General features: G+C 42.0%; 1 protein-coding gene across 2 annotated transcripts in view; it reads right to left on the reverse strand.

The window, feature by feature from the left end:
- Positions 1–18,944, reverse strand: part of cntfr (ciliary neurotrophic factor receptor) — a 259,028-nt gene extending 240,084 nt beyond the window's left edge. Inside the window, exons 1-2 of one of the 2 annotated variants that reach the window (XM_034229505.1) lie at positions 18,865–18,944; positions 18,559–18,667 (exon numbers count right to left, since the gene is read on the reverse strand). The gene's annotated coding sequence lies outside the window, so the exon portion shown is untranslated. Of the gene's footprint in view, positions 1–13,992; positions 14,259–18,558; positions 18,668–18,864 lie in introns of those variants that run through there. The other variant, XM_034229504.1, reaches the window with a different exon arrangement.
- Positions 18,945–19,300: the final 356 nt, after the last annotated feature.

Below are 19,300 nucleotides of genomic sequence, written 5' to 3' on the forward strand. Positions count from 1 at the left end.
TGTATGTGTGCGTGTGTGATATGTCTTCTTAGCCACAGGTGCAGAGAGATGCTGACACTGCTTACAGAGAGACGAAGTGCAAGAGAATGAGTTTATGTTGTGTAGCTTTCACACGCACAGACACTAGGGGTGTAACGGTACACGTACCGAAATTATTCGGTAAAGGCCCTTCGGTTCGGTACACGTGTGTACCGAAGTGTACCGAACGAATATGACGTTAAACGTAAAAAATTGAGAACGTGAACAACTTTTTGGAAGTAATCTCAGGTGCTGCGTCGCAGCATTCAGAGTAATTTGCTCACATTGGGTTCAACGCGTCATAGAGCGAGCAAGTCATTTCATTGGATGAGAGGCATACTATGAGAGCTGGTCAGAGGGATGCGTTCAAATGTAGTCAGTAATTTTAGGAACTGTCGAAATGGCGAACGCAGATAAAGTTGAGCTCGTAAATCCTCCAGCATCATTGAAGTCTCCGGTTTGGGAACATTTTGGTTTCGCAGTTACGAACAAGGATGACGGACAAAGACAGCTGGACTGAACCAAAGCTGCTTGTCGGCATTGTTCAACTAAAATTGGTTACGCGACTGGCAATAAATCAAACTTGCACACTCTTGAAAAGGCATCACCCGAACGTGAATATCACCGGTACCAAAAGAAAAAAGACTGAAGTGCAAACCCAACTCCCGCTAGCATTTAAGCCTCCACCACTCGCAGAGAGTTCAGACCGAGCCAAAGCTATTACAAACGCCAAATATCCTTATGTTGCCATGTTAGCAAAGCGCTACCTGGCTGTATCTGCTACCTCTGTCCCTAGAGAGGGTGTTCTCCACAGCAGGAGACATCGTTAGTGCCATCAGATCTGCCCTTTCAGCAAGCAATGTGGACAAGTTCATCTTTCTTTAGAACAACATGAGAATACAATGACAAGCAAGTCCTAATGTCAAACTGGCTGCTTAGGTACTAGTTCAGTTCAAATACAGATTATTTCAGTTCATCGAAATGCTGCACCTTAAAGGTAGGGTAGGTAATTTTGGAGAAACCAGCTCGAGTGCGCTAGGATTTGAAAATACACAGCCGGAACAAATCTGCCACTTCCTTACAGAGCCCCTCCTCCAACACACAGGAACGCGCACATGACCAATGAGGGCAGAGATACGTTTGTGCACAGATGCAAGGCTGACAGGCAGGTAGGCCATCCAGTTACTTTAGCCGGGCCGGCTAAAATGATTGGTCGTGCTTTTTACAGTACTACGGCTTCCATAGATGACATTTTTTAATGGATTTTTTGTCAAAGCACTTAAGATATTCATTGCTATCGGGATGTTAAGAGCATTCCATGGAATATAACAAAAAGTGTATCTCGAGCCGGTTTCTCAAACTTACCTACCCCACCTTTAGATGTTTATTTTTATTATATTATATTTTGTATTTATTTGAGTGAATACATTATTCACAGTTTAATAATAATTAAAAAATATATATATATATTTTATGTTTTGTGATAATTTTTTCTGTTGTACCGGAAACGTACCGAACCGAACCGTGACCTAAAAACCGAGGTACGTACCGAACCGAAATGTTTGTGAACCGTTACACCCCTAACAGACACACACAGAAACTCAGACAGACGAACAAAACAGCCACACAGCTGACACTCACCCGTATGCAGACCAACAGGCCCGTAAACAGACAAACAAACATGCCTGCGCACACACACATCTGGGAGGAGTATGGGACCTTAGGCACCTCGCCAAGGTAAACAGAGGAAATTGCCAGCCCTGACATTTTTTTGGTGTGGAGCGAGGCTTCTCAAGGTGACAGCTTTCACTGGGTGTTTGTGGGAGATGTGGATTGGTTGCTGCTTAACAATCAACACGCTGTCTGTGTGGGAGTGTGTTAGTGTGTGAGTTGGAACGAGCGTGTGTGTGTGTGACAGCAGTGTTTATATGGGTGTCGGTGGTTGTGCTAGACAGGGTGGAACATTGTCTTTTGATTGCATCTGTTAAAATGCTGTTTCGTGCATGGTTTTCTCCCAAAAAAACAGACTTGCTAAGGGGACTACAACGAAACAAGTACGTTTGTTCGGAACAAAGACCAAAATTGTTTTCTTTGGTTGCTATTTGATGCGTTTTTATTGTTTTATACAGCAGTAATGAGTCTGTAAATTAGGATTTGAGGATGTACAAAAACTGATTTGTTAGAGCAAAACAAGCTGCAACATTGAGCAGGGACAGAATGATGAATATAATTGGTTTTGAAGATGTAAAACAAATCAAATTAAGAGAGAAATAAAGCTCCATTTGTCAACTCTCTCCAAAGCAGTACGCTCTCTGTTTTGTAGACTGTTGTATCTAAACTAAAAGTGACAGCTGAGTTAAATCCATTTCATTTGACCTTAAAGGAAATGGTTTATCCAGTGTTGCTGCTCAATTTTGGCCCTGTCTGCGTCTTTTTGTGCTGTGTTATCTTAAAAATCTCAGACTCTAGATGATACTCTTGTGAATGTATTCACGGTCGCTCCACATGTTGATTCAGACTGATTATATCTCAATCCACTAGTTTCGTCATTAATATACTTCGATGCAGTAATAAAGTGCATTTCTCTGTAAGTGAACGTGGGTGTTTTCTGCTCTCTCGACCATACAATGCCAGTTTACAGAAGATACCTTAATCTCGTTTAGTGTCTGTTGATGTCTTTCAACAGCACAAAGGAACATAAACCGGTTATGTAAATAATCCCCCGCCATTTATTCACTGCCTGTCTGTTGGGCTCTGGTGTCGATGATGCCTCCGCTTTCATCTTTTGTGTGACATTGAACGAGTAAAAGAATAATGTGAATATTTCTGCATATGAGTTTGTGAGCAAACACTCGAATATGGCGACAATGATTAACACGGATGTTTAGAAACCTATGGAAGTGATGACTATGAATAATGCTTAGACATTACAAATGATATCAAATACAAAAGCAAAAGCTAATTTGCAGACGTAAGTAAATGTTACCTTGGTGTTAGCAAATACACCGATTAATATGTTCAAGATACGATACCGTAAAGAAAATGTAGTCTTGTGCATACATTTGAAATAAAACAACGAAGCAAGTTTCACTTTTTTTTTTATAGGCTGCCTCAGAAAACATTCCATGCAAATTTGTCTCCAAGTTCTACCTTTGCAAAGGTGTGCCATATTTTTGTCGCAAGTCAATCAAAGCTGACTAGGCTTTTTTCCAGACCTAAAGAGACAGGCATACAATTAAGCATTTAAAGTTGTTTCTTTTTACGTTAAATCAACATGTTCTAGGAGGAACACAAATACTAGTATAAACCTGAAAATGAAATGTAATTCACTTCTTTTTTTATAAAAACCTGCACCGACCAATGAGAACAACCAGTGACATATTCTCTAACAGCATTACACGTGTTGTTTCTGCTCTTTTTAGATTTAGTTGCCTCAATCTGACATGACTTTCTGCCTATTTTACAGAAAACTTGGTTTAAGAAGCCATTTCTCCTTTTAGTTTGAGGCTTCTCCTTCACACACAAAACTTAAAATCAGCATCACAATAATCTTTTTCCCAGGTAGCCTTGTTTGTCCGTCCCTGCTGTTAAGACACTTGCCCATTATTTACACGCGGCTAATCCCCCCCAGTGGACCTCCATGATGGAGTCAGACGAGGTTGCTAGGCGATTTGTGATATGACAATTTCTATTAGAGGGGCACAAACAGCTCTGTAAACTATATATTACAATGGTAATATGTGGGAATATCTAGCATCATGGTATTTGGCCACTTGCGTAGCATTAACCCCCCCCCTCATAATTCTGTCCTGTTTATTTTGCCTCCTGTCCATCGACCACTTCCTTTTTTTTACTTCTGGCTAAATCCCCTGACAAACTAACCCCCCCCTGCCTTCCACACACTGTCTCTTTGATTCACCAAAAAAGTTCACTTTCCCCTGTTTCCCCTTTTCTTTCAGTCTATTCCCCCTCCCTGCATTATCTTTCCTCCCCCTTCCTCCCTGTCCCTGCAGTAGCCACCCAATAAAGGATGTTGTTAATATCATTAGGCAGACTTCCTCCGGCCCAGCGCCCGGCCCACTCCCTTTCAGCCATAATCAGGCGTGCACACTAACTATCAAAGGAGACATCGCTAATAAACTACCACAGCGGAGCGGAAAAACACACACGTACACTCGGGGTGAAAAAATACTGTTGGCTAAGTGTGGGGAAACAGAAGTGTTTGCGTTGGATCCGAGGGGATGGGTGGGGTTGCAATGGGGGGGACTGTTGGTGCGGGTTACTCAGACAACGCTAATAAAGTATACTTCAAGGGATAGCTCAGCCTAATGCAAATCTGCCACTTAGGTATACTACATTAATTGGGGTTGAGGGACATGTACACAAGCAGATATAGCTAATAAAGAGTGATCTGAGAAGAGGCAAACTGTCAGTTTAGTGGGTTTAAATGGGAAAGAGGGGGGTTTTGGGGGGGGGGGGGGTAATGTGGCTTCCTGTTGCACTGCAGTAAGTTGCTGTCTGAAAAACTGGAGTGCATATTGTCCTCTGCAAAGCTTGAAAGTGTTCGCTCCCGACTGAATGCTACAGTGCATATATCACCGGTTAAACGCGGTCTCAAAGGAATACATGGTGCAATACCAAGAGCAAAAGGAGCACTACATGTAAAGAAGACGAAGAAAAAGAGAGGGGGTGGGAGGGCCGCGACGTGAGGCTGCTAATAGAGCATGTTGCACAGAAAGTAGAGATTCTCGCAGGTCTGAATGAAAGGGGGGAGTTGTCAAGTGTACATTAATCATATTTGTAATTGTAGCGACATAGATCCCAGTTGGAGAGGCAACATGTAATACAGCACTTTGGTAGCTCTGTGATTAAGAATGCGGCTAACTGTTTTCTTATCAAACATTTTTCAAATTTAAACTTTACCTTTTGTGAATTAAATTAAAGATTGCCAATCTTTTCTATTGTGCGTCATAACATTGCACATACTGACATTTCACAGAACATTGATTGACATTGCTAAAGAAAGAGACTTTCCGAGGCAAACTGAGTAGTAAACGAGGATGTAAAAATCCCCTCTAATGTGCACTGAAGGGTTTTTATCGACATGGCAATACTTTCTTTCGCTTTTACCTCCAAATAAAGTGTATTTTAAATGATCTGGGAACACCTTTGGCTTTAATAACCTGATCACCTGACTGCTTATTTAGGAAATATAAAATATGATGGAGTCAAAACAACCATAAAACTATTCTTTATCAACTAAAGGCGCTAAAACCTTTAAGACACATTTTGAAAAAAAGTGGGGGGGTTCTGGAGATTAATACTACTGACATTGGTCGAGAGGTGTATTATGAACACCCTGGATAGGTCGTAAATGGGTATATGGACTGGATTTATATTTCCATGCAAGGTGACACTTGTTCATGAAAGGTAACATTCACATCCTGTTGGCCATGCCATCGGGAGCCTCATCAATTCCATAAATTACATGACATACATAAAAAAATAAAACAACAGGGCACAGACTGATTCCATAGGAAGTTGGCTTGGAAACCAGAATATCCTTGGTTCAAGTCCCAGATCCGACAAAGTGCGTAGTGTGGACAGGTTTAATGGCCCTGAACACTACTCCCCAAGCGATGTATAATACTAATACTAATGCAAAGAGTGAATTCCACTGAGTGAGTATTTCTGAGGATTTCATTCAAATCTTCCATTATTACATCTAAGACGCTATTTAATGCAGCATTGGCTTTGGCGGAGGTCTGCAATCTCTGCGTGCCATTTGAGATTTCATAAAAAATATAGAGCCATTTTTCAATTTAAAATGTACCGCAGCAGCACAGCAACTTTTGTTTAAACAGAGATAAGTCTTATCCTTCCTCTGGTTTGAACAACCAGAGGGACTTTCCAACGCTATGTGGCCACTATTGAGCTCCCCTGTCATGCTTTATTTATTCCTTTCCCTCTGCACTGTAATGGAAATATAAAAGGGTGCATTGATTAGTGTTTAAGGATCAGGCTTTAATAGATTAAAAGCCTCCGGCTCTGAGAGAGGCACTCACTCTAACATGTGCAGAGAGGCATGATTCTGTACACGTCCCCAAGCAAATATATGGACTGATATAGAAAGAGACGGACATAAGGAGCTTCACCCACTTGGGCAAAGACCTTTGATAGACACACAGGCTGCGCAAACACATACACACATCTACCTACAGCCTGAAATGCCCGCGGCAGGGCCCAAAGCCTTTCAACAGCCTGTATATATTTAATATCTCAAATAAATAAATATATGTGAAATATTCCAAAAATATAATATAGATATGTGCATGGCTCTATCATAAAGTGGGAGCCTTAATGTAGATTGATGGAAAATGCATTCATTTTTAAACACGTTGCATAATTAATAACGCGTCTCGATCCCAGAACATCCTCCGCACCCACGGGTGGGGATGTCAGGTCTCAATTTGAGTTTTAAAAAAGAAGTAAACATGAAAATAAATGAGGGTGGTTGTGTTGCAGAATCCCACTGCTGATGTACTGTGAGATCAGACCTGAATTTCAAATAAAGCGAGCTGAAAAGCTGTAGCTGTGAGGGCAAAAACAGAAATCCAATGAACTAACGTTTCAGGTTATTTTGGGTTACGTGTGTTCCAAATAGTACAAACAACTTCTGTTGACACACTCGTGTGCTGAGAAGTTGATGTGTCATTTGCAAGGATGTCACATAACATTGTCTTTGCCTGGCCAGTCAATTTAACTTAGAGTACTACTGCCGCAGGAAACATACAGTATAACTTTTGAGGCTTGTGTCCTCCTCCTGCATTTGGCATTTGATCGCCTGCCTCTTTTTCCATTTGTATTCTCCGCAATGACTATTGTCAAATCAACAAGCACCGTCTCCTCTCCTAACCTGTGCAACATGTCCCCTTTCATTTCCTCTATTCTTTGCACCCATTCCTCTCCTCTGACCGCAATCTTAAAGTGGCCATTATGGTTTTAGGCGTCCATGTGTTCACCTTTCTCTTTGTGTTGTGCCCTTCCTTTCCTCCTGTCTTCTCTTACTGCTCTAATCACTCTGTTGAAAGTCTTTCTAAAACCGCACATTTCCTGTCGTACCCTCCACACCATTCTGGTCCTCCTCTCCCATGTTTGACCACAATCGTGTTTGCCGTTTGTCTCCAGGTCTATCATTACCTCCTTTCTTTCTACCACCTTCATTCTAGTCCCAATCATGCCCGATGGTATCCTTCAGTAAAACTTCCTTCTGCTCCATCATTTAATCTACTTTCTTTTGCTCCTCGCCTTTGACCACAATCGCTTTGTTGCGAGCCTCCTCCCAACCTCCCGAGTCGTCTTTCTGCCGTCTCCTTTAATCCCTCAGTCAACAAGTCACATACTGTATGTTAGCTTACGCCCCTAGCCTCTCCTTTGTCCTGTCAGGGATTTGGTGTTGTTTTGGTTGTCTATTCCACCTCGGAAGAAAGCGTCCTGCATTCTTTTTTAGAATCAACTTTCACTGTCCCTTCTCCTGACCGCTGCGTCTCTCCTCTCCTTCAAGAATGACCATAATCTTGTCAGCCGTTAGCAACACACGGCCTCTCCTTGTTGTCTCACTTATTCAGTTGCAAGCTTTTCTCTGATGTCCCGTTTCCCTGACAGCCACACATCTCTTCGCTCGCCTCGTTTTGACACCTTGTCAGGGGATGCATAAAACAAGCAACATGTGGCAGCATGTACAAATAAACTCCTCTTACACACTTTGAAAAAGAGAATCTTCTTCTACACCGGCAGTGATGTGCTAGTTGTCAGTTTGGGATAAATAGAAGAACTGCAGCATGATTAATGGATGAAAAGACAACGATGTGACCACCACATTATTATTTTGTTAATAAAACACACACAAAAACGTCTATTTCCAAACCAAACAAGAGCTGTGGTCGTATTAACAAAAAGTTGTACAAAGTTTTGAGAAGGAAATGATTAAGGATCAAAGCCTACTGCTATTATTTGATACAGATCAAACTATACTGTAAATGCATTAGCAGTCATACTGTGCAGCCAATTATTATTACAAAGAGAAGGGGATGGCAGGAATAATTGATTTCATTGCCACATTCACCTCCTTTGATACAGATAAAGATGGGTAAGCTAAAGTCTGAGATATTAGCAATTTCTGACTATCCGACAACAGCTTCTATGCAAAAAGCGAACTAGAGAATTGCTTCAAAACAAATGAAAAAAAATATAAACACAAATTATAATAAAAAAAGCTGATAATGGCTAAATTAGCATGTTTGGGATGAGTTTGTGTGTGCGTTTCTGCCATGTATAAAATATATTAATAAGTGTACTGTTGCTGTCAGTACAGTACCAGGATGTAAATGTTACAACAGCAATAACTTGAGGGGTAAATATATGACAAATATATTTAGGAGGTTTGCCCCCTACTGGAGGAGGCATTTTTTCTTCATGTTCGCATGGGGGGGATGAGTGATGCATATTCCATTTCCTTCCTTTCATCCTTAGTTTACTTTGATCAGAAAGTTAGAGCAGTCCAACTCCTTTATTGCCTCTGCTGCAAGAATGCTACAGGGGATAAACAGAGAGCTGAGAGATGAAAACGCAGCAGAGGCCAGCAGATACGCACACAAGTTGACGCGCACACAAGTTGACGCGCAAACTGACCCGCTGGCACACGCGCAAGTTGACAAGCATAAAAGCAGACTGACAGAGTGGCTCACATGCAGAGAAACAGGCGAAAAAACTGCAAAAGAAGCCCAAATATACAAGAAAATGAGGATAGACAAGACTATTTTTAGGAACATTTCACAGCGTAAGGTCCTGATGCAAAGTAAGAGGATATGTTATGGCATTAGAGTGTTTTAACATCTGCATATTAAAAATGTACGAAGAGTTCTTTCGGATTACAGAAAAAATTACACAAAGAGTCGTTCCCCCCCCCCCCCTCTGAGATCTTCCAGCTCAGGGTGCAGAGAGGAAGACGTTGTAAAATCTCTGAAACGCTTGTGAGGCTGCCTTAATTGGGGCCAAATCTCAACAAAATCTTGTCATGTTCTCACACCCTTAGGTGCATTTAGATAAAAGCACACAGCAAGTGGCATATCTAACTAAGAAGAGAGCGGGAGAGGGTAGAAGGAGAAAAGCACGGGACTTGCTTTCTCGATTCTTCGCTGCCGCTTGGAGAATGGCTGTGTACAAAGAGCTCGACATATATCATACGCCTCTAATGTATTTATGTACACATAAATATGCTTCAGAGTCTCTTCCTCTGAACCTCTCATAGGTTTTCAAAAGTATTTTGTCAAATCCAAATACAGTGAATCAGCTTATCAGATCTAAATCCTTTTCTATCCTTCAGTAAATCTAATTAGGTTCAGTTTGAATATAAGTATGTATTAAAAATCTTACAGTCGTCTAAAAAGATTCAGAGGCAATCTTTAATCATCTTTTGTTGATTGAGATATAAAAGTGTTTAGTGGCAGCAGAATTAAACTGTTGCTACAACCTGCAAATTACATTAGCAGCCTATTAAATATTGATCAAATATGTCTGACTGAGTTTACTCATTTTACTTAGTTTTTCACACCTTAAATTAAAGCACTTTTGTTGGAGTACATAATTCAGAGATATTTTGTTGACTAGCATAAATTGTTGTTATATGAATGGAAAGTACAACTGTGGTGGAAAAAGTATTCAGGTCCTTTATGTAAAAGTACTATGGTCTTAAATACTCAATTCCAAGTAAGAATCCTGAATTGAAACTATTGCTACTTCTAGTACAATAATGATGTCAGTGATTCCCGCAGAAATGAAATATACTTTGGGGGAACGACTCGGGGTGGGGTGGGTGGGGGTTTGCGTGAAAAAAAATCTCCTCAGAAATCTCTCAAAAATTTAGGAGCGGGGCTAGTCCTGGTGGGCTACCCAGGCTGAGTGACAAGGTGGCATCCAGGAAACTGAAATGTGCAGGTCACTGCCATCGACACCAGGAACTTCCAGCTGGCAAGTTAGTACTCTGGGAGCCAACACACGGGCACCGACCAAGAGGGCGCCCCACGCCAAAATACGTGGAGGTGCTGAGGAAGGATGTGGGGGTGGAAAGCTCCACAGAGCTGGCCGGGTGTATGGAGGACCGTGAGGATTGGCGAACCCGTTGGCAAACTTGTCTAAGGACGACCTAGTAGTAGTAGTCCTTGATTGGCTCAAGTTCACACCTTTTTAGGGGCGGGACTAGTGATGTTGTCCCGGGGATGCTTAGGAGTTGATAAAGGAGATAATCCCACTGACGTCATCATTTGATTCCAAAAGTGGGTCTGGACTCGCGCCCATAGAGGCTGTTTACCAGTATAATGGCTCCCCCCAAAGTATCATTTATGGGTGGCTCCCCCCAAAGTATAATTTATGGTTTTTTAAGTTTTTTTTACTCACTGAGCACTCATTGCCACCAATGCAAATGCAAATGAGTGCTCACTGAGTTAAAAAAAACAAAAAAAACACACAAATTATACTTTGGGGGGAGCCATTATACTTTGGGGGCACCCCAAAGTATTAACATGCTGTGGGAATCACTGGATGTACTTGGTGTCATTGCACTACTGTAACTGTAAGACTCCAAATTTGCCATGGAGTAGTGGCACATTTTCACATAATTTCTGGCTAAGTACGGACACCTGGTTGCAGAGAGCACTGGCAAAAGCCAAAAGTTATTATTGGTAATAAGTTTGTAATAAGTGTGATGTTTGTCATTTCAAAGGGTGATAGCGATTATCAATGTCAGCTAAAAATGCGGAGCTAACTTTATCTGACTGTTTCCTACATTGCTCTTTTCAAATAAAAGAAAACGCTTCAGGACCAAATCCTCAACTTTTCAAGACAAAAAAGTCTCTCTACCTCCTCCCTCTCAACACCAGCTTCCAATTTGTAGCCTTTGTGTACGTTACAGCAGTGAGATTAGCGCCCCCCCCCTCCTTCTGCCCTCCTCTGATCAGGCCTGCACTCGGACATCTGTCCAAGGATATTTACCCAGGCAGTAAGTATGTTAGGGGAAATATTATCCTAGTTTTACCTTACCTTTCTTCTGTCTGAAGCATAAACACCAGCATTGCGAGGTGGGGATGGGAGAAGGAGCGGCAAGAAGGAGAAAAAAATGAAGGAGAAAAGGTAAGACCTGAGAGAGTAAAGGATGATGGGTGGGAAGGGGTGAGGAGACAGCAGGAGGGGGAACAAGGGAAGGATGAATTGAATTAGAGACGATATATTGGGGGATGAGAAAGGGAAACTTGTGGGAACAAAGGTCAGTAAAGGAATGGAGTGTGGAGGAGAGGAAATATTACAGGAGAGAGAAGATACATTCAGAAGTATCTATAACAGTCTCTTAAAACAAAGTCTGACAGTTAATCAACCCTGACATCACTTCTCAATAATTTCGCACAGTACGTCTCTTGAGAATCACTTTAAAATGTCACCCTTGTCCTTTTTTCGGTCATCACGGAGCTCTTAATAAGATATAAGTACCATTCTGAATTTTAAGGACTTCATTTCTCAAGGTTAACACTTTTTTCCACCTTAATCTACTGAGAAATGGTTTCCTCTTCCAAAAATGTCGTTATTAGAATACGTAAAACTTAGAACTTCAGGGTCATTGTCCAAGAGGTCTAGACGGCTTTCTTTATAGTCTGTTAAAAATTAATACACAGTTTACGTGCATGCCTGTCTGCTGCTTGGCCTATACATAGACAGGCACACAGATGCCTACCAGGCAAACACGTACATGTCTTCTTTTTTTCATGTTATCTCTCTCTCTCACACACACACTCACAGGCCTCTTCCTGTCTGGTGTTGCTTCCAGCCTAAAACCAAACCATGTGTGGGAGCTATCCTGTGCTAAACTGTATGCCCTACTGGTGCAAGGTCCCTTGACTAAGAAAAAAGCTGGAAAGATATTTACTGGCCGTCTCCCTGCCCTCCCTCTGTCTCTCTTTGTGACTCTCTGTGTGCTTTTGACAGAAGTGTCTCTCCCCCGCTTGCCTGTCTTTCTGTTTCACTCTATTAGCCTGCCTGCTGTTATCTGCAGTTCTTATTCATACCCCTTTCTCTCTCTGTGTGTCTGTCTGTCCGTCTGTCTGTCTGTCTTTGCCTCGAACTGTTTCTCTCCGCCCCCCCGCCCCCCGACCCAACTTCACATCTCCCTCCCACCAACTAGGCATGAAAACGGTGCTCCATTAGGAGTGCCTGGGCTAAGCCCGGTCTGACACACACTGCTTTGATCAGCCGTGAGCTGGGCTAAACACCCCGCTAAACTCCCAGTCAGAGGAGGTGTGGGGGGGTAGAAGGGGGGGTTAACGGGGGAGAGTGAAAAGTAGCGAAAGTAAGCGTGAGATGGGACCATGGGAAGATCAACACTCAGAAAAGAGATGGAGATGGGGACACAGTAAAGAGGGGAAACACAGACTGAAGAAATTAGCTCAATTTCCCGAGCTGTCCCAAAGCAACGTTCCCTCAGCACACTCGTCTTTTATCACAACTCTTTTTCACCAAACAGTTTCCATTCTCTCGCCTTCACTCCTATATTTCTCCAGGTAGCCTCCAAAGTGCATCACTAACTAGCTCTGCAGGTGCATAACTCAGGATGATGAGAGGAATGGGGAAACACGATCAGATGTCTGAAATATTGGAAAGCCCCCTTTCTCATAGGGCAACTTCACACACACACACACACACACACACACACACACACACACACACACACACACACACACACACACACACACACACACACACACACACACACACACACACACACACACACACACACACACACACACACACACACACACACACACACACACGGAGTAAAAACATGAGGAAAAGACAACCCCCAGAGAGAAAGTATATAGACACCAGACCTCCATAACTGACAACAGTAAAAAAGAGCTTTCCACATTCAGGCAGGCAGATACTAAACCAGCAAAAGGACAAAAAGCTCCCGTCTTTTTCTCCCGAGGAGTGAAGAGAAAAGGGATTTCCGCTCGGTGCTAATCAATCAGGCCGTGATAATGGCTCCCATGCCTAGCTGTCGACTGGAGGGGTCAAGGCATCCCGTGACCCAGCGCCCAGGGCCCAGGGGCCAAAGCCCCTCTCAGAATAGCACCCCAGGACAGACTCCCCGGGCTAATTGTCCAAGCCAGTGTCAGCCTTTTCAATACCCCCCCCTTAACCCTCCCCTCCTTCCACTTTCTCCTTCATTCCTCTCGCTTTCTTCTCCCCTTCCCTCCCCTCCTTAGCGATCCTCTCTCTTTCTATGCAACTGAGGAATCCACTATGTATACCGGCATGTACCAGCGTTTGGGAAAGAATGTGATAGAGAGTTGGATGAAGAAAAAAGGAGACCGCAAAGTTAATGAAAAGAGAGGGACAGGTGAAGTGGCAGAAAGTGAAAAAGGAGGATAAAAGAGAAAGAGAAGAGATAAGGAGGAGGAGAGGCAGCAAACTGTCCCCCTTTCCCTTTGACACATCACTCACTCATATCCCTAGAACAGAGTGCCCTGGTCATCTGCATATCAATGAGCGTCTATTTAACACCGGCAGAGCAGCGTGCGTCTCTCAGGGACTCAACATCAGCAAGGCTGACCGCCACGATGCAGCCGGCATGCAATACACAATAAAAAGACACAGAGGACACGGGAGAGGGTGAGGGTCCTGAAGCAAACGCCGCTCCAGCTCAGAGCAATGGCATTCCTCTCATTCTAGGCGCACGCTGCTAATTAACGGCATTAGATCCTGCAGACAGAGGGACATATTGATGGAGAGGTACTACAGTGCCACATCTCCGCTCCCTTCTGTCACCTTTGCTCATTTTTTAGCCCCCCTCACAGTGCCATCATCTATCCCACTCGCTGAAGAAGTCCCAAAAATCACAATAAGAAAAATATAAAGATCACTACTCACTCCTCTTTTTTTCTGTGTTTCTTTTTTTTCCTGATGTGTCACTCCTTATCCTCTTCTCCACTGTAGCAAGGGGGGAGTGTGTCAATCCTGCCGCGCGTGTTAGTGTCACTCCGATAGAGGAAAGTTGCCGTCTGCGCGCATGTGTGTGTGTATGCGTGCGTGCATATGTGAAAGAGAGAGGGAGAACGTGTGCGTCTGTCTCTGTGTCTCGCACTGCTCCAAGTGAGCAAGCTGAGGCTGTTTTAAACAGGCTGCTCTCCCCATGTGACCAGCCCAGCCACAGGCAGGAATACATTACTGAGACACACACACACTCTCTCTCCCTGTCTCTCTCTCTCCTGCCCATACACACACCGTGTCCACAGTGCACCCCCTAGCCACCGCTCAGGGTAGTGGAGAGAACAGCCCACACACACACACACACACACACACAGAAATCAAGCTTTTACACACAAAAGTCCCTAGTTTGCATGTGAACAAACACCATGTATGGACATATTTTTTCCAGACTTACACAGCTTCCCTACAAAAGGAATAAATAAATATAATAGAATTAGAGACAATTCTTCCAATTAAATACTTTTTCAATGTATTTTGACTTTTCCATCTCGGCTGTGGCGGTGCTTCACACCTGGTAGAGCTGACCTTTTCAATAATGAAAACCTTTTAAAAGTCGACCTTCAGCTGCCAGGCTGATACGATTGCATTACAGCTATTACACCTTGAGGAAAGGCGATGGAAAACGCCACAGATGAAGTGCTTTGACTGGGAGCTATGAATGAAATTCAAAAAATGCTTGAATTCTTAAAGTATTTCAAACCAGTGCACAACATTATATTGGGAATACAGAAGATGATGGATTGAGAAAGGAATATTAATGGGAGATATATCGAGAGAGGGCCAAAGCTACAAAACACCACAGACGCGTCATCTTTCTTTTATAACAAATGCGGCCAGTACAGCATGTACAATGGATAGTTGATCAGCTCCTGACACATATATCATTTAATGTCCAGGAACTTTCAGCACCATATTGCTCTTGAGAACTTTGGACTGAAATGAATGGCTATTCTGGAAGTGATTTATTATCACAATAATACCCGAGAGGCCAGCTTTTTCCTATGATAACGAACACCATTCGCAACAGCAGTTTAACGCGGCACCTCCTAATGTCGACACATCCAGGCCTGAGGCGTGCGTGTTCCGGAGTCCGTACAAAGCTATTTGATTCACCGGTTTAATCTGAACTGGCTATGTGAACTGCATGGTTAACTGCAGCTTTTTTCCCCCGTCATCTTTTTTTTATCCATTACACAACCTGGTTTATCTAGCTGACACAGGCACCTTTAAACGGGAATTATTTGGGGGGTTTACCCATCACTTATAAAGAAAATGATGCCATATTTTACTAAGTTTAGATCTGCAAATGAGGCAAAATGACAACAAAAGAAACATGAGCTGTCAGACAAAACAGAAGGTGAATATTAAGGTTTCACATCACATTACTTCAACAATTAAATAGTTGTCCTCGTTTATTTATTTTTTTTAATTAATTTTACCACCAAACTTGGTGTCTTTTTTGCCACTTTTCTTACTCAGAAGTAAGTATTAAGCACGATATATATCATTACTGATGAAAATGAGTGCCAAAAGTATGACATTTTCCTTGAAAATGCACACTGCCAAAAAAGAAGAACACAACCAGTGACAATAATAGGGTGAAAACATTCACCGGAAAACAAATCCATCATCTCATAACCGAGCATGGCAACAACTACTTATGTCACCTTATTTGAAGAATGTACTTCTGTGTGCAATATGTTATTACCCTTGTCTGAGGCTGTCTCCCTTTGGTAATAAAGGTCATTATCACTATTTCCCACACTCTTTTCTCGACATGTCTAAAATGCAGGGTCTGATATTGCAAATTGCATCATCAACAAATTGGCCTAATAAAATATTATTATCAGGAAACATAATGATGCATGCTCGACCCACACAGGTGTTTTCACATACTGTGCCGGGCGACTCTAATGTGAAAACACCTAATGATGAAAATAAAAAAACATGGCACTGATACAATTATAGATAACTAATTCGTCGTAAAAGGTAATGGTAAATGGACTGTACTTAAAGGTGGGGTAGGTAAGTTTGAGAAACCGGCTCGAGATACACTTTTTGTTATATTCCATGGAATGCTCTTAACATCCCGAAAGCAATGAATATCATAAAAAATCACTGGAAGCCGTAATACTGTAAAAAGCACAACCAATCATTTTAGCCGGCCCGGCTAAAATAACTGGATGGCCTACCTGCCTCTCAGCCTTCCATCTGTGCACAAACTTATCTCGTGCCCTCATTAGTCATGTGCGCGTTCGTGTGTGTTGGAGGAGGGGCTCTGTAAGGAAGTGGCAGATTTTTTCCAGTTTCGTATTTTAAAATTCTAGCGCACTCGAGCTGGTTTCTCCAAAATTACCTACCCCACCTTTAAATAGCACTTTATCAGGTCTATTTTACATAACACAAGTAATTCAGAGGTTAGAGGTATGAGCTTTATCTGCCTTTTTGCTTTAATGTAATGTTACAGGTCCCTATAATAATTGAATACTCATGATCAAGGTTTTATCATTTTACCGCCGGTCATGTTGATCTTGTTCACTGCAGAAAGCAGGAGCATAACAAAGAGTAGCGCATCCTCATGTAGAGAAGAGATATGACCCTGAATCTCACTCAGACATAATTGAACATAACTGCACAACAACACATGTTAAGGGTCAACAAAGTGACTGGCAGTATGAAGCTGAAAGAGGCTTGTGCTTTTCAATGTCTCAAAACCAAACTGCATCACAAACTGCGTCATGTTTGGGAACACGCAATCAAAGTAAAAAGAAAAAATACATTACTCAAGTATTGTAGCTACTTTATACTTCTACTCCACTATATTTTGTCTAAATGTTGTACTTGTTACTCCAATACATTTATTTCACCACTTTAGTTACTTGCTACTTTGCAATTTATAAATACAAAATATAAATCATCTAATATAATAGTATATATGATTATAGGTCAAACTACCCAGTAGTGTATACATTAATTCAAATAAAGCCCACTTTTACCAAGTGCAACATTGAAGTGAACACATTAAATAATCAATCATTATAATTAGGGCTGTCAGTCGATTAAAATATTTAATCGCGATTAATCGCAAATGAATCGCACATTTTTGATCTGTTCTAAATGTACCTTAGAGGAATATTTTTCAAGTTTGTAATACTCTTATCAACATGAGTGGACAAATATGCTTTATGCTAATGTTTATTATCATTTGAACAATGACAAAAATTCTCATGAATATTAAACACAACAACCTCTGAACATTACAAATATTCGCCTCAATTCAACCTGGAACCTCTCTCATTCAATAATACAATACAAATGGTGTGTGTGTGTGTGTGTGTGTGTGTGTGTGTGTGTGTGTGTGTGTGTGTGTGTGTGTGTGTGTGTGTGTGTGTGTGTGTGTGTGTGTGTGTGTGTGTGTGTGTGTGTGTGGTGTGTGTGTGTGTGTGTGTGTGTGTGTGTGTGTGTGTGTGTGTGTGTGTGTGTGTGTGTGTGTGATGGATCATTGGAGCTATGTGCAACTCAAGGCATATGCTCGAACGGGAGCTGCCTGGACGCTGCAATCATGTTGCGCACTATCCGTGCTGAGTGTGCTGACTTTTCGTACAATGTCCCACTGTCTGGCTTCCTGCATAAAGTCAAGTGCTCGGCGCAGTTGTGGCGAAATGTCGCTCCTCTGTTTTCATTAAACAGCTCCATATCCGTTAGCTCAGCTAGCTAGCACCATATGCTAACAACAACAATGCACGTAAGGTCTCTCTCTCGCTCGCTCGGGCCACACATACACACACCCTCCCGGTCCTCCAGATGGCCAGTCGGTGCCTGCCGGTGAGCGTGGAAGTGTGGTCTGCCACAAGCGGGCGGCAGGAGCGGGGCTGTCAGCATCAGATTGTAGATGGTATTTTAAACTCGATGCGCTCTGAAACTACGGGGCGGCCGAGGAAAAAAAATACACATGCGATAATCGCGTTAAAATAATTAGTGGCGTTAATTGTTGTTTGCGTTAACGCGTTATTAACGCGTTAACTTGACAGCTCTAATTATAATACAATAATTAAAATAAATATATGGTGCTTAAATGGGTCATTCTGCAGAAGGAGTACTTTTCCTTTTAGTACTAATACTCTTTTACTTAAGTACACCTTTGAATGCAGGACATTTTGCTGAGTATGTTATACTATTTATTTAGAAGTAAATAATCTGTGTAATTGTTCCACCTCTGGTAGACGACAACAAGGAGGGTTAACCACAGGGAAAGCTGTTCATGCCAAACCGAAACTAACATTAGCAAAAAAACTACTAGTGAAACAAAGGATATACAGTATGCACACTTGAAAGTCTTCCAGCTAGCTTGAACGACAGCACATACCGTGACAGTGCATTACGCATGTGTGCGCAAATCCACTTAACGTTACAATAACACAACAACATCACATTATTCGTACTCACCATTCAAATAACCGAAGTTGGCAGTCCCAGGATAATATCCTCCCAGCTTCTTGCATTGGTCAGCTTGCAGTATAACGGTCCGGGTGTGAAGCACGGTTCCTCTGTGTTACTTTAAAAAGAGGAAAATAACTGTCAGTCAATGTGTTAAACGAAGCTGCTAATTGACGCCTAGGGCAATGCTAACTACAAGCTAAAAAATAAATATAGCGACTAACTTTACCAACCAGTTTGTGTACTAAGCACTAACAAATTATATATTTGTTAAACGTGTGTGACGTTATTACCATAGACTGTAAAGGTTATTACCTAGCCAATATATTGTGTCAGAGCAGTGGTGACAGCCAGGCAGTACAGCAGAGACAGCCGGTGGCGGTGGAGAGCTGTATCTGCAACCAAAAACATGTTAGCAAGCAGTAGCAACGACGTTAGCTTTTAGTAAACAACGTTAGCTAGCCTATAAATGTAATGCATGTGCACTTCTGTCAAATTGTTTGTATAGTTTTCCTCACTTTGAATAGTACTTACAACTTCCCGAAATGTTTTTTGACAGCAGCTGCGTCATAGTTCTTGTACGCAACTCCTGGGAAGAGACTTCCGGTCGCGAGGCGAAAGAATATTGGTGAGTGTCAAAATAATAATATTTCAATATAAACTTCTGTTCTGGCTTCTTTTTTAAACATTTAAAAGAAATATGTATTATGGTTTGAGCTAAATGTTACAATGCATTTAGTTTTAAAGGAAA

This window comes from Gymnodraco acuticeps, unplaced genomic scaffold, assembly GCF_902827175.1.
Source record: "Gymnodraco acuticeps unplaced genomic scaffold, fGymAcu1.1, whole genome shotgun sequence".
NCBI classification, from domain to species: Eukaryota; Metazoa; Chordata; class Actinopteri; order Perciformes; family Bathydraconidae; genus Gymnodraco; species Gymnodraco acuticeps.